The sequence below is a fragment of the Tamandua tetradactyla genome, chromosome 9 (genome assembly GCF_023851605.1).
Source record: "Tamandua tetradactyla isolate mTamTet1 chromosome 9, mTamTet1.pri, whole genome shotgun sequence".
NCBI lineage: Eukaryota > Metazoa > Chordata > Mammalia > Pilosa > Myrmecophagidae > Tamandua > Tamandua tetradactyla.
This window is the reverse complement of record NC_135335.1, coordinates 116,203,143-116,217,938: the sequence shown is the minus strand read 5'-3', so window position 1 is coordinate 116,217,938 and position 14,796 is coordinate 116,203,143. Positions and strand designations below refer to the sequence as shown.

General features: G+C 37.2%; 1 long non-coding RNA gene across 1 annotated transcript in view; it reads left to right on the top strand.

The window, feature by feature from the left end:
* Window positions 1-14,796, top strand: part of LOC143647396 (uncharacterized) — a 74,807-nt gene that overhangs the window by 22,479 nt on the left and 37,532 nt on the right. The window contains exon 2 of the long non-coding RNA XR_013158030.1: window positions 10,302-10,473. This is a non-coding gene — a long non-coding RNA (uncharacterized LOC143647396). The remainder of the gene's footprint in view (window positions 1-10,301; window positions 10,474-14,796) is intronic.

Genomic DNA, 14,796 nt, shown 5'->3' with positions numbered 1-14,796 from the left:
TTTACAAATACAGAACTTGAGGGCAAGAGAATTTAAAATAAGATAAGTAGGAGAAACTGGGTTAAAATACAGATAAAGCCCATGTTTAGTGAGGTGACTTGCCCAAGGTCGTATAGTAATGAAAATAATAATAGCCAACATCTTTTGGTGCACTGTGCCAATCTTTGTTCTATTTACCACAACCCACTGAGGTAGGTGTCGTTACCTCGATGTTACAGGTGAGGAAATTAAGGCACAGAGGGGTTAGCAAACAGCTAGTAACCAGTATATCCAATCAGGGAATACATTAACTTACTCTCTTACTCATTTACCCACTAACTTTTCTTTTTATTGATTTTTATGTGTCTATGTATCTATTTGTTTGAATAGATAATATGTTTTCATGACTTGCAATTCAAGACGTTCAAATTGGTGCACATGGTAAAATCTCTGTCACACCTCTGTCTTTTACCATTCAGTTCATATCTCCAGAGCTAACTCGGAGGTTCTGTTTCCTGGGTACCCTTCTTTAGATATTTTATGCATGTACAAGCAAATGTATATCCTTCTCCTCCTATTTTTACATGGAAAGCAGCATACTTTATACACTGTTCAGCATCTACGAGTTTTTTTGCTTAGCATATATATGTACATATGTATATATTTTTGTTTTTTTTTGCATGGGCAGGCACCTGGAATTGAACCCGGGTCCCCAGCATGGCAGGCATGAACTCTGCCTGCTGAGCCAGCGTGGCCCGCCCTTTGCTTAGCATATTTTGGAGCTTTATCATACCATTTTACACAGAGACTCTACTACTCCATTTTGCTTGTTCCCATTGGCAGCAAACCCAAATTTGAGTTTCTAAATCTCCAAGTCTTAACTACCATGTAAATATTGAATGTTGGCTTGGAACGTCCATTTTCTCTTTGTCCACACTTTGAGCCTGTCTAAGCACTCTTTAAAATCAATTTATTCTGCTATCATTGCCTTAGGCAATGAAACTTACTTTAAAAGCAAAACACATTGGATTGTGTATCCTGAGATTCTAGCAAAGTTGTATTTAAAAATAATCCAGTGTTATAATGAACTGGTCTTTAGATATTCTTCAATTTATTCCTTTCATTTCGTAGTCATAATTTAAAAATGTTCTCCAAGAGGACATAAGATGGCTTGCAAGTAAGAAAAAAAAAAACAAAACTATCAACTAACATAGTGGAATGCAAATAAAAAATTAGAATGGAAAAAATATTGTAAAATGTCTCCTCTGAGAATTTCTAACCACATAGGTTTTGGCCCATAATTACCAATATCTCCATAGTGTTTAAAAAGATCCCAAATTGATATTGCCCCCAGATGCCTGGCAGATGCAAACACAAATCCTTTTTAAATCCAGGCCTCAAATTAATTTCTTACTTGTAAGGTTCCAAGGAACATCAGCATTCCCTCTTTCTCTCTCATTCTGGCTCTCGCTTTCTCTCTTGCACACATGTGCCTGCATGCATACACACACACACACACAGACACACACACACAGTAATAATAACAGAGAAACAAGACTAGGTGAGTAAGAGTCAGCAAAACAGAAACAAACCCACAAAGATGGGAGATGTTGGGATTATGAGATAAAAATGAAATTAAAGAAAAATAAAGGGACATCAAAAGGAATGACAACACAAAGAGGTGAAGAGTTATTGAGGATGGGATGAGATGAGCCTGGGTAATCAGAAGAAGGCAACAGAAAGAATGGGGCAGAGGCAATACTTGAGAAGATATTGATTGAAAAATCAACAGATTTAAGTCATATGGAAATGTAGGATTGAATGGGTTATTTCTACAGAAAGACACCAGTTCAGGCATCACCACAAGTCCCAAGCAAGTTAAAGAGAAATCTACACTTAGACACGTCGTAGAGAACCTGTAGAAGTAAAACAAGAAAGAAATAAAATATTAATAACACATTGAAAGAAAAGACAGGCTTGCTGCAAAAGAACAATTAATTTGACAGTTGCCTTCTCAACGGCAACGTGGAAGTAAGGAGACAGCGGAATACTATTTTTAAATTGCTGAAGATAAAATAACTGTCACTACAGAATTGTTTACCTAGTAAAACTATCATTCAAAAATAAGGATGAAATAAAGAACTCTACAGACAAAAACAGAGAGAGTGTACCACCACCAGACCTTCACTAAAGGAACACTTACATGACAAGCAGAGAAAGAAAATGGAATGAGGAACACAGTAACCTCAAACACCCTAAGAAATAAGCAAAACAAATGGAAGCATCAGAACCTAAAGATTGTGAAAAATAAGATGGTAGAAATGAAATAAAACACGGTAATCAATGTAGGCAAGCCAAACTCCTCTATTACATGACTGTCAGGTTGAATTTTTTTTAAGGTAATCAACTTTTTTACAAGACCCAAATTCTACCAAAACACAACTGCAGGGAAAATGAAAAGTCCAAAGATAGAAAAATAGACCTTAAGGAGAGAGTAAAACAATTTATCACAGGTCTTTTAATATCAGACAAAATAGACTTTAAGGCTTAAAGCATTACCAGAAATAAAATGAATCGCTATGTTTTTATAAAGATTACAATTCACCTGAAAGATAAAGCAACTCTAATTCATATATTCCAATGACATAGCTTCAAAAGATAAAGAATAAATAGACAAAATTAGAAGAAGAAACTGACAAATCCATCATCACACTAGATTTTTCATTCTCAAAATTGATTGTGCATCTGAATCACTGATAAACATGGATTGGTGAGCCCAGCTCCCAGAATTTCTGATTCAGCAGGTGTAGGATTTGGCCTGAGAATATGCATTTATAACAAGTTCCCAAGTGCTGCTGCTGCTGCTAATTTAAGGTCTACACTTTGAGACGACCCAGTGCCCTAGAAAGGTCTTCCACATACGCACCAAGAAACATGTAGAAGAAAGTTTATAGCAGTACTGGTTAATATAGACATATTGACAATAACCCATATGCCCATTGCCAACAGAAAGTATAAATAATTCATGCTATATTCAGACAATTGAACACCATACAGAAATAACAAAGAATGAACTATAGCTTTACATATCAACAAAGCTAATTCTTAAAAACAATGAGAACAAAAGAAAATCTGAGAAAAATATACAGAGTAGAATTTCATTCATATATAAATTCTATAGGTAAATTAAGACATTGTTTAGGGATATATCTGTTTATGATAAAGTTATAAAGAAAAGCAAGAAAATGAGTAACTTAATAATTGAGTTCGCAGTTTCCTCTGTGGGGTAAGTTGATGCAATCATATGTAATAATGTTCTGTTTCTTAAGCCAAGAGGTGAACTGATGGATGTTTATTTCATTCTAAGCTGTTCTGATACATGATAATGTACTTTTGTGTCTGTTTTCTCTTGAGTTCTACAGCCTAGAGGAACTATTTTCAACTTTTTGGGTTCTTGCTTCTGGTTTTAACTTCTATTATTTTAAATAACATACCTATACTGCTACTTCTTGATTTAGTCATGATTTTCTCCAGTAGAAGGTTAGGATTTAGCTTTTTTATTACTGCAACCCTGAGAGTCTGCTACGTATAACACTTTCTCCCTTTATCTTCCCAACACAATTTTTGACTTAATCTCTGTACAGTGTTTACACGATTGTGACAATGAAAATATTGTTCTCAGCTGAGCCACGAGACACACTGTGAACACATTTCTTTTCCTGTATAACTTTTAGGTTATTTCTTTGTTCTATTTTTGCCACTTGGAGGCATATCTTCTTGTACTAATCTGTTTTACTAAAGAGTTGCTATCCCAGCATTTCATTCAACGCCACCCTAGAAATTCTCATCACCTTTTCCTTCTATTGGAGACCATCTTCCCTTTTCCCCTGTGGGCACAGGGTTAGGGCTTGCCAAATAGCAGACCCTTCTGTAGCTGGGCCCAGTGCTTTCTTTGTAGGACCCATAAATGCCAGTTATCTTTAACTCTTATCTCTTTGGATTATGTTTTCTCAGACAGAATCTTCCAGTTGCTGATGATGGGAGATATGCATAAGACAGGGGTCGGGAACCTGAGTCATAGAAAGAGCTTGGTGTGGGAGGCAGGTGTCCTCGTGATTATGCAGACTTTTCCTTAATCACCTATTTCCAGGACAGGGCTTTACTTTCACCTTCACATGTTCCAAGGGTTAAACAACAACAGCAGCAAACCAAACCCCAAACACATGCACAAACATTAAAAAGGCAAAAACCTTCTCCAGTCTAGACAGTTGAAGCTTAGACCATAAACCATCAAGAGTACAAAAAGGGAGAATCAATACGATTTTATAGTAAACAAATATTTATTAAGGGCCTAATTTGAACAAGGCACTGTGCTGGAAATTGAGGGAATACATACTTCCTTGAAACTGGAATCTACTTTGAGAGGAAATGAGTCAAATTTGGTACAAATCCCAGAAAACAGTACTGAGATACAATGTCTCGAAACTCATTACTCTAGGAGGGTCTCGGCCAAATGTGGAAAGCATTTAAAAAATGATGTAGGTAAAGTTCACAAATGTCAACTCCATCAAGAGGATAAAGGGTTTTACAAACATTCTTAACCTACACGACTGATGCCAAGGAGAAACAACCATAAATTTCCACAGTTTTGGTGGCTGTATGTTCCTGGAATGCCACATGCAGCTGTAGGGATATGCGGAGCTGTAGTCAGATGAAGTGTGTCTGCTACTGTTGAATTTATTCTATATTATTCACATTAAGTCTGGAGTAGATTGGTTTTCATAAACCAACAGTCTGTAGTGTGCAGGCCTCTGAAGGTCACCAAGGTCAAAACAACTTTTATAACGATGCTGAGACATTTTTTGCCTTTTCTACTTTATTGCTGTTTGCACCCATGGGGTAAAAACAATCGTGAGTAAGACTGCTGGTGCTTCAGCATGAACAACACATAGCTAATTTTGTGTTCTTTGCTACTAGGCTCTTTCAGGGGGGGAAAAAGCCAGTTTCACTTAAAAATGTTTGTGATAAAACATTTAAAAATAGAAATCTGATTAAATCCCAATGCTTGAACATACAGTAAAAATATTCTACATGACAAAATGAGAAGTGCACATAGAATACTTTTGCTGCATACTGAAGTATGATAGTTGTCTTAAGGAAAAGGGCATGTGCAATTATGTGAGTTGCAAGCTGAATAGCCTTTTTTTTTCACAGAACACAATTTTTTTACTTGAAAGAACAATTCACAGAACAAATTATGGTAATTCAGACTTGAGTATATGTTAGACATTTTTGCAAAAATTAATGAAGTGAGTCTGTCACTTCAAGGGAAACAACTGACAGTGTTCAGTGCCAATGATAAAATTCAAGCTTTTAAGTTAAAATGAGAACTTTGGAAAACTCGTATCCACCTCTGTGAGCCTGAGAACTTTCTAACAGTTAAGTACTTTTCTGATGAGATTGGTGGCAATGTTAACAAAAGTGATTTTTTAATATTGTCTAATAAAATGTGTTAATATCCAGAAGAACCAGTCTTTTCAAATGACCAGTGCATGGGCAAAAGATAAATTCAAAGTTCAAAATAGATAAATGGATTATAATTGTGACAAAGTAGCCTTTACAAAACTACCACTTATTTGGGGTAGTATCAAAGACAAATATCCATGATTATTTGAAAAGGCTATTAAAATACTTCTCCCTTTTCCTACTTCTCAGTGGGCTTTTCTTCATATACTTCAGCCAAACCAGCATCTATCAAAAGGATGAAAAAAGTAGACATGAGAATCTAAGGCAGATATTAAAGAAATTTGCAACAACATAACAATACCATTCTTCTCACTAATTTTAAAAATTTATAGTTAATTTTCATAAAATACACTATTTTGTAAACACATAATGTCTTAATTATTGGCTTGAAATGAATAACTATTTAACTTTTCTCTTAGTTTGAATTTCTAATACTATAAATAGTGACAGATCATAGCCAACATAAACAAAAGCTTTTTGAGGTTCTCAATAAGCTTTAAGAGTACCAAGGATTCTGAGATTCAAAAGTATAAGAATTGCTTCACAGACATTAAACAAACCTTAACTGGTCTTTCTGTCCATAGCTCAGTCTTAAATAGAATCATAGATTTGGGTGGATTGAGGAGACAAATTTAGAAGCAGTGACCAAGATTATCAATATAAAAACATGGTAATTAGGGATGATTTTGTCTTCTCAAGGACACTTGGCAATTTACAGAAATATATTTGGTGTCACTCTGGATGGGGGTAGGGAAAAGCTGATGCTAGGATTTAGTGGGTAAAGGCCAGGGATACTGCTAGTCAACCTGCAATGCACAGGTCAGGACCCACAACAAAGAATTATCTGGCCCCCATGTCAATGCAGTCAAAGTTGTAAAACCCTAGAATATAGTATAGAAGATAGAAACAAAAGCTGCCTCTCAAAACAAAACAGCGATGCCAAAGCACCTTTGTGTATGCATTCCAAATGCCACATATATCCATCGTGATACGTACAGATCAGCATAGAAAAGTGGGTTTAAACCATGCAAGCTACTTTCTGGTTTACCAGTAAGATAAATCTGTTGATTTTCTAATGGCAAATACAGGGCTAATTTTTGAGGTCTGATATATCATTAAACCTCTATTATTTTTTTAGAAGTTCATGCTCTCTTATGTTCAAAATATAACTCAAGTCCATATATATCCTTGTCTGTATTCCTGAATACCTAGCAAATGTGAACCTACTGAACCTGTATGTAAATAGAAAGGACACAGTACTTAGCAGCCTGTTCTCCTGAGTTCTGATCAAGGCATCATCATGAGGTCCCCACTCATTCATGAAATACAGGGCTTAAAGAATTAGCATGATGCCATGTTTTTTAAAAAAAACAGAATAGCACTAGAGAAGGGAGCTAGTTAATACTTGCTGAGTCCACGAATGTCACTACTTTGGTAGAAAGAATTATAAATTCCCAGGATCTCACAGTGGAAGGGTCATGTGACAGCGGGAAGTCATACCTGCAGCCCATACCACAGTTACTTCTTCTCAATCATGCAGATAGCTTTCTGACCTCAATCTAAGCAAGTCTGATGACCGCTATTCACTCCTAACAGAACAGGCAGGTTCATTGCCTTAAGATTCTTGCTGACATAATGAGTACTCAGCTTTTTCTGCTGGGTTGTCTAAATTATTTTACTTCTACTACTGAACCAGTCTAGAATCTTATCTCATCTATATACATACCAGCGTCTACTGGAAAGTTCATCTCTTCCAAAGGCTGAAACTGAAAACCCTAAAGGTCAAGTCCAGACCCTGACTGCGCAGCCATCTTCAGAGGCAGGCAGGACACAGGTCTGAAGCTGCACAGGTTTGAGCCAGGAGGGAGCTGTGAGTCCTGCTAAGGAGAATGGGTAGCATCACCTAATGCCATCCAAACTCAACTTTTAGAAAGTCTGCAGGGGTTTGGAACTGAAATTTCTACAATACATAATCAATTCAACCTATCTGTATGGCTCATTTGAACAACTGAAACACAGAGAGCACAGAATAAGAAAGAGGTCCTTTAATCCTGTGTAGATTATTGTAATACCTGGAAACATCCTAGAGTATATTAACCAGATAATCAAGAAGTATTGGCAAAGTCCCCTGAGGGAGGGGAGAAAGACTATGGATCTATTAAACCTTACCATCAGGGAATCCCTTGATACTGTGTCAAACTTTAGGGACATCCAAATCAATAGGCCATGCCCTCGATCAGGAGGCTTACTCTTGTGAAGCTTATGTAGGTAGCAGAGAAGCTTAGACTAGCTATAGGTATGCCTAAGAGTTACTTCTGGAGGATCTCTGTTGTGCTCAGATGTGGCCTCAGTCTCTCTAAGTGCAACTCTGCAAGTGAAATCATTGCCGTCCTCCCTACATGGGACATGACATCCAGGGGTGAAAGTCTCCCTCACAACATCGGAGATGACTCCCAGGAATGAATCCAGACATGGCACTGTGGGATCAACAATGCCATCCTGACCAAAAGGGGGAAAGAAGTGTAATTAATAAGGTCTCAGTGGCAGAGAGACTTCAAATAGTGTCGAGAGGCTACTCTGGAGGTTGCTCTTACGCAAGCCTCAGGTAGACCTTGCTACCTATCATAACCTGCCAACCTGCCAACCAGGACCATTCCAGCCAATCCTGAAGAACACCTAGGGCAATATATAAGATTCCACAAGGGTTCCATGCACTAGAGTAACTTTACAGAAACCTACAACCTCCAGGTGTGTCCCTGGTCCAGATAAATCCTGAAACCTATCCCAGCCTCTCCAGAACATCAGATTGTTCCATCTCTTTGCCCTATATTAGTGACAGACCCTTCCAATAGCAAAAATTTAGAATTGCCATAGTCCAAACAACCTCAAAGAGAGGTATCAAAAGATTAAAGGTGATGGTGGAATTATATGTAGAAGATAGGACCTAACAAATGAATATGAATGCTGGATCATTAAACTGATATCTCTTTTAGTCTCCGGTATTTTAGAGCTGCTAGAAGTAAAAACCTAAAATTGTGAAATTGTAACCCATGTCAAGGTCTGAAATATGTTCTACAACTAATTGTGGTGCTGTGCTTTAAAATTTTTAGCTTTATTTTATATATATTATTGTTCACAAAAAAAGAAGGAAGAAAAGTTGATTGTGATGATAAATATTTAAGACATTTAGCCTCCTATATTCTGGGGCACCTAGAAGGAAAAATATGAGAGGGTAGTATGGTAGCCCATGACAAACTCTGGAATCTATCCTGTAACCACTTTTTGAAGAATGCTTTGAAAACTATTGCTTTTTTACAAAGAAAGTTAAAAAAAAAAAAAAAAAAAGAAAGTCTGCAGGAAAATAGACCCACAGGGTGGAGGCTCAATTTACCCAAAAAGAAAAAGTAACCTTTCAGCCTTCACAATGTAAGTAGCAGAGATGGTCAGAATCCAGTTTATTATTTGCCCCGCTTTTAGTTGTTTTCTGACTCTTGTCCTGAGTACTTGCTTTGGGCACAAGCAAGTTTTTCTTGGAAAACCCATCATTTAATCCATTGTATACTGTCGCTTGAGAGGGGCACTCTTAATAAGGTGTTTAACACAAATTCACAGATTAATTTACTCCCGTGCCATTGTGTGTCCTTCTTTCACAGTAATTGAAATTCTATTTATAATAAATTCACTCAGTATTCACGTGGGCGATGCATATATTTCAAAATGTTCAGTTGCAATTTGGATCTAATTAGTTGACACTTTGAGTACTGCCAAAAGTTTTTTTTTTTTTAATTTTTTTATTCTGGAGTGGATTGGCTGTTTCAACAACAAATCCTCAAAAACATCTGTAGAATAAAGCCAACTGACAAAAATATTTATGTTACAGTTTTCAGCTGTGACATAAGGGGACATTCCATCTTATGTGCTCTGCATTTATTGCAAGAGCATTCACCAGAAGGATGCTCTCCAAGATGGTAATTCCTTATTACTATCCTGTCTTGTCCCTCCTTCCTTTGTTGGCGCCAATTTACACATTGCTTTAGGTGGAGAGTTCAATAGCCTGGCTGGACACATTGCTTTGAATCACAACATCTCATTGTGTGTACTTCGAAATGAAAAGCAAGGATGACAGCCACATTGAACATCACTTTCAATGCTGAAGAATGCTCACAGCAAAGCAGGTGCCTAACTACGATGAAGATGTTGAAGAGGATGATGATGAAAGTAACAGCTAATGATTATGGAGGACACGAGCCTCTGTCCCAGGAATGAGTGCATTTGGCCTCCCTCAACAGCTGTGTAACGTGGGCATGTGCTATCCCCATTTTGAAAATGAGAAAACTGAAGTTTAGGAATGTTAAATTACTTTTCCAAGGTCTCAGAGCTAATAACTGAGGGCACTAGCATTTGAAATCAGTCTGACTTGCAAAGTCCACACTCTTCATTGCTGTATTATATGGAGGCCACCGTATTTTAGGCGATGTCGCCTGAAGGATAGATTAGATATTCATTTTCCTGCCGCCATCCCATTGCTGCTCCCCTGACCTAGAGAAGAGGCAAACCAGCTTGCCCAGGGGAAGAACAGCGGCACGGAGAGAAGATCTGACTCTCTCTATCACAGAGGAAGTGGGTATCTGAGGGAATGTGCCTCTCTAGGGCAGGGCCCACTAGTCAAGGCAATTCAAGCCCCAAAGCAGTTACCTCCACAAGCGAGGCATACCCCTCCGGTTAAAAAAGATCACGTTAGTGTTGGGCTGATTTCATCCAAATAATTGTTTCAATTATTTATTTTTATTTTCTAGCAAAAAGATGTAAACCTATTTCTATAGGTCTGATAACTTATTACCCCACGCTGAAGGGATCCGGGCAGTGAGGCCAGGCTCTGAGGCACGGGGTACGTAGTGTGAGGACTCGAGAGCCAGGCCGTCCAGACTCTGTCCCCAGCACCGTCACTCACGAGCCCTCCGGTCATGGGTGAGTCTCTCAATTTCCTTATGCTTCGGTTTCATCCTCTTAAATCAGAGATAATACTTAGAACTATTCATATATTGTGCGGAATTAATTTATACATGTAAAGCACTTGGATTGTGCTTGGCATATAGTAAGAAGTAGTCCAAAAGACCTTCAATTATTTTCCCAAAATTCCTTAGGGGAATTTTAATAGATTATTGGAAACTTTATTATTTATATTTATACTTGGCAATATATTTCAGGATAATGTGAAGAACCATTAAAGTTTCAAAACATCAAATTTGCGTAAAATTATCTTTGTGAAATGCAATCAATAATGAAACTTTTTTTTGTTTTTAAGAAGTTACTTGTGGCTGCAGATAAGGTACACAAAGCATATAGCACAGTGCCTGGAGCATGGCAGACACTGAGATGTCAGCATGACTACTATTGATGTGACGTCTTTGTATCTGTTATGTGGTCTTTATTTGTATCGAGCCGTGTAGTTTCTCTTACTGATTATAAGTATTTTTAGAACTTCTCAACACCGGCAATGTTGACTTTTGAAACTTAGAACGCTCATAATGTCTCCTTCTCTAAACTTTCTGTCTAAAAATATCTGCCTTGCCCACTTCTCTAGAGCTGGAATTAGAAAAATTTAACCTGGGTGTGAAAGAATAAATCAATTTAGAGCACATACACCCTTGACAATAGCTTTCTGTCGGGAGTTGCTTTTACCAAGGTTTCCAATTTCATGTTCGTCAACAGAACCTGCCTCAGGTTTCATTGCAGACAGTGTTCTAATCACACCAGCTCAAAGTAAATAAGGAGGTAGAGAAGGATTCAAGTTTCAGTCCTTTTCTTGATGAGAAACAGCAACTCTAGGAATAGGGCAACTGGGATAAACAACCTGCTGTGCAAAAACTTCTGTCTGAGCAAATGTATGTAAGTCTTTATGTCTTACTGGAAAAGGCTGTTTTAATAGTGAGTCTTTTCACTGCCTTAACATATCACACATTAATTTTTATGCTATTTTAAAATAACATTATTACCAAGTAATGCATGTTAATTTCAGGAAAAGAAAATAAGAAGAAAAGGATATTGCAATCACCAGTGTAATCTCAGCACAAAAACTAAATTACTGTTAATATTATGGTACACAGCCTTATAGATTTTTTTCTGCATATATGACTATTTTTGGTGATTGTTCACATTTAGGAAGAGTTAGAAGGTTTTAATTTTTGTATAATCAATTTCCCAACTTTTCATTCATAGCTTCTCTTGATGTCCTTTGATATATATTACTTGATGTCCTTCCCTATGACAACATTATAACACTCTTCAGTTGTGTTTTCATCTACCACTACTGTGGTTTCTTCTGTTACATTTAAATTTTTTACTTGACTGAAATTGGTTTGGAGTGAGGATTAAGTTTTTATATTTCTCCAAATGGCCTGTTGATTTAAAGTGCACCTTTAACATATAGGAAATTCATATACAGCCTGAGGTTTGTTTCTGTACTTTCCATTCTTTTACTGAACCGAAAGAGAGGTCAGAAATAAACTCTCACATCTATGGGCAATTGATTTCTGACAAGGATGCTAAGTCATTCAATGGGGAAAGAATATTCCCTTCAACAAATGGTACTGGGAAAACTGGATATCCAAATGCAAATAATGAATCTGGACTCCTACCTCACATCATATACAAAAATGAACTCAAAACATATCAAAGACACAAATATAACAACCAGGATTACAAAACTCATAGAAAAAACTTAGGAAAGCATCTTTAGGACTTTATTTCAGGCAATAATTTCTTAGACTTTATAACTACAGTACGAGCAACAAAAGAAAAAATAGATAAATGGGACTTTACCAAAATTAAAAACTTATGTTCCTCAAAGGACTTCATCATGAAAGTGTAAGACAACCTACATAATGGGAGAAAACATTTAGAGACTATATACGTAGTAAGAGTTTAAAAACCAGAGTACATAAGGAAATTCTACAACTCAACAAGAAGAAAACAAACAACCCAATTAAAAAATGGGCCAAAGACTTGATAAACATTTCTCCAAAGAAGATATACAAATGACCAAAAAGGACATGAAAAGATGCTCACCTTCATTAGCCATTAAGGAAATGTAAGTAAAAGTCACAATGAGATACCATTTTACACTTACTAGAATGGCTATTAAGGAAAAAAAGGAATTTAACAAGAGTTGGAGAGAATGTGGCAAAATAGGATTACTCATTCATTGCTGATGGGAATAGAAAATATTGCAGCTGCTGTGGAAAACAGTTTGATGGTTCCTCCAATCAAAAGTATGGGATTACTTCTTGTAACCCAGCCATCTCACTTCTAGGTATATAACCCAAAGAACTGAAAGCAGGGACTCAGATATTTGCATAACTATACGTGTTCATAGCAGCATTACTCACAACTGCCGAAAGATAGAAGCAACCCCTATGTCCACACAACAAATGAATGGATAAACAAGATGTGATATATACATACAAGGCAATATTATTCAGCTGTAAAAGGGGAATGAAGTTCTGCTTATATGTGATAACATGGATAAATCCTGAAGACATCATGTTGAGTGAAATAGGCTAGACAGAAAAGGACAGATATTGTGTGATCTCACTGATATGAAATAATTTAGAATAAGCAAATTCATAGAGTCAGAAATTAAAATATAGATTACTACACACTAGGGTGGGGGTAGAGAGTGGGAATCAATGCGTAGTCACTCCAGTGTTTCTTTTTGGGGTGATGGAAAAGTTTCAGTGACGGCTGGTGGCCATGGTAGCACAAGATTATGAATACAATTAATATCACTGAATTAGATATTTGAGTGCAGTTAAAAGGGAAATTTTAGGTTATATATGGTAACTAAAATAAAACAAATTTAAACCCAAGGACTGTGCAACACTAGTGGTGAACCCAAATGTTAACTATGGACTATGTTTAGCAGGATAGTCATAAAATATTGTTTCAGCAATTGTAACAAAGGTAACACCCTAATGCAATGTGTTAATAATAGGGAAAACTGTGCGTTCGAAGGGGGTTTATGGAAACTCTGAATTTTCTGCATTTTTTTTTTTTTTTTTTTTTTTTCATGGCCAGGCACCAGGAATCGAACCCGCATCTCTGGTATGGCAGGCGAGAACTCTGCCTGCTGAGACACCATGGCCCGCCCTATTTTCTGCATTTTAAAAAAATAAATCTACAACTTCTTTACCTAAAAAAATAATAAATTCTACCCCTCCCCCTCCCAGAAACAAAAAACAAAGTCCAGTTTACCTGTGGTCAGGTGATTAAAAAAAAGTTTAATTGGAGAAACTCCTTTATACTTCTTTGAAGGTTAGATATCCTTGGAGAGAGAGAGGATGTGCCTGCAGGGTGGCAAAGGTAAGGGGAGAAGGGACACTTTACGAATTCCTTGTCCAGAATGCTTCTTTAAATCTTCTCCCCACTATAGTGGAAAACATGAAGGGGGTAGAGGAGGGAGAAAGGGGGTGAGATGTAAACAGTGGTTGTTGGTGCACCAACAGTGGAGTTGGGGTCGACCAGGTAAGGCTTTTTTGGTGGCAGGTAGTTCATCAACCAAGGGGCAGACTAACTGGGCTTTCATATGCAGGTTAGGGCATGGGAGCAGAGGGCTAGAAATACACTGCTCCAGTCGAAGGGGCTTGTAGAGATGATGTGAAGAAATGGAAAGAAGATAGAAGAAATAGCTGAAAGGGAGAAGCAACCGTTCAAGGAAGAGCCAACATGCCTATGAAGATTGTGGCAAGAGTTTTACTTCTTGATGGATTCTCTGGTTCCCCTGACTGTTTCCAGTAAAGATATCATCAGTCTTTTATCATCGTGTTATAAGACTAGACCTTTTGAAGGAATGTGCTGATGGCTGAGTATGAACTTTAAGTTGGGCAAACGGTAAAAGTGGAAATCTTCAGTAGAATGTTACTATGTGTGGGTTACAATTTTAAGATCCTGATATAACAAAAGTGGACCTCTGTTGCAAGGAATGAGGAAAGGGCACTGAGTAACTTTCTGGAAGATTGATGACACCACTAAGTCTCAATTCTTTAGGAAAAAAAAATGGTATAACAACAGCTCACCTTCTATCTCTTCACAGAGTATTGCAAGAGTTAAGAGCTCATGATGGGGTCAATATACGTGGGTTTGTTTCTGACTGTCATTTAATGTGACCTTGGGCAAGTTACATAATCACTTTCAGAACTAGTTTCCTCCCATGTAAACTCAGAATAATAATGTCACCTGCTTCATAGAGTTGTCGAGCATATTAACCCAAATAAAGTTATCAGAGTGTCCGGC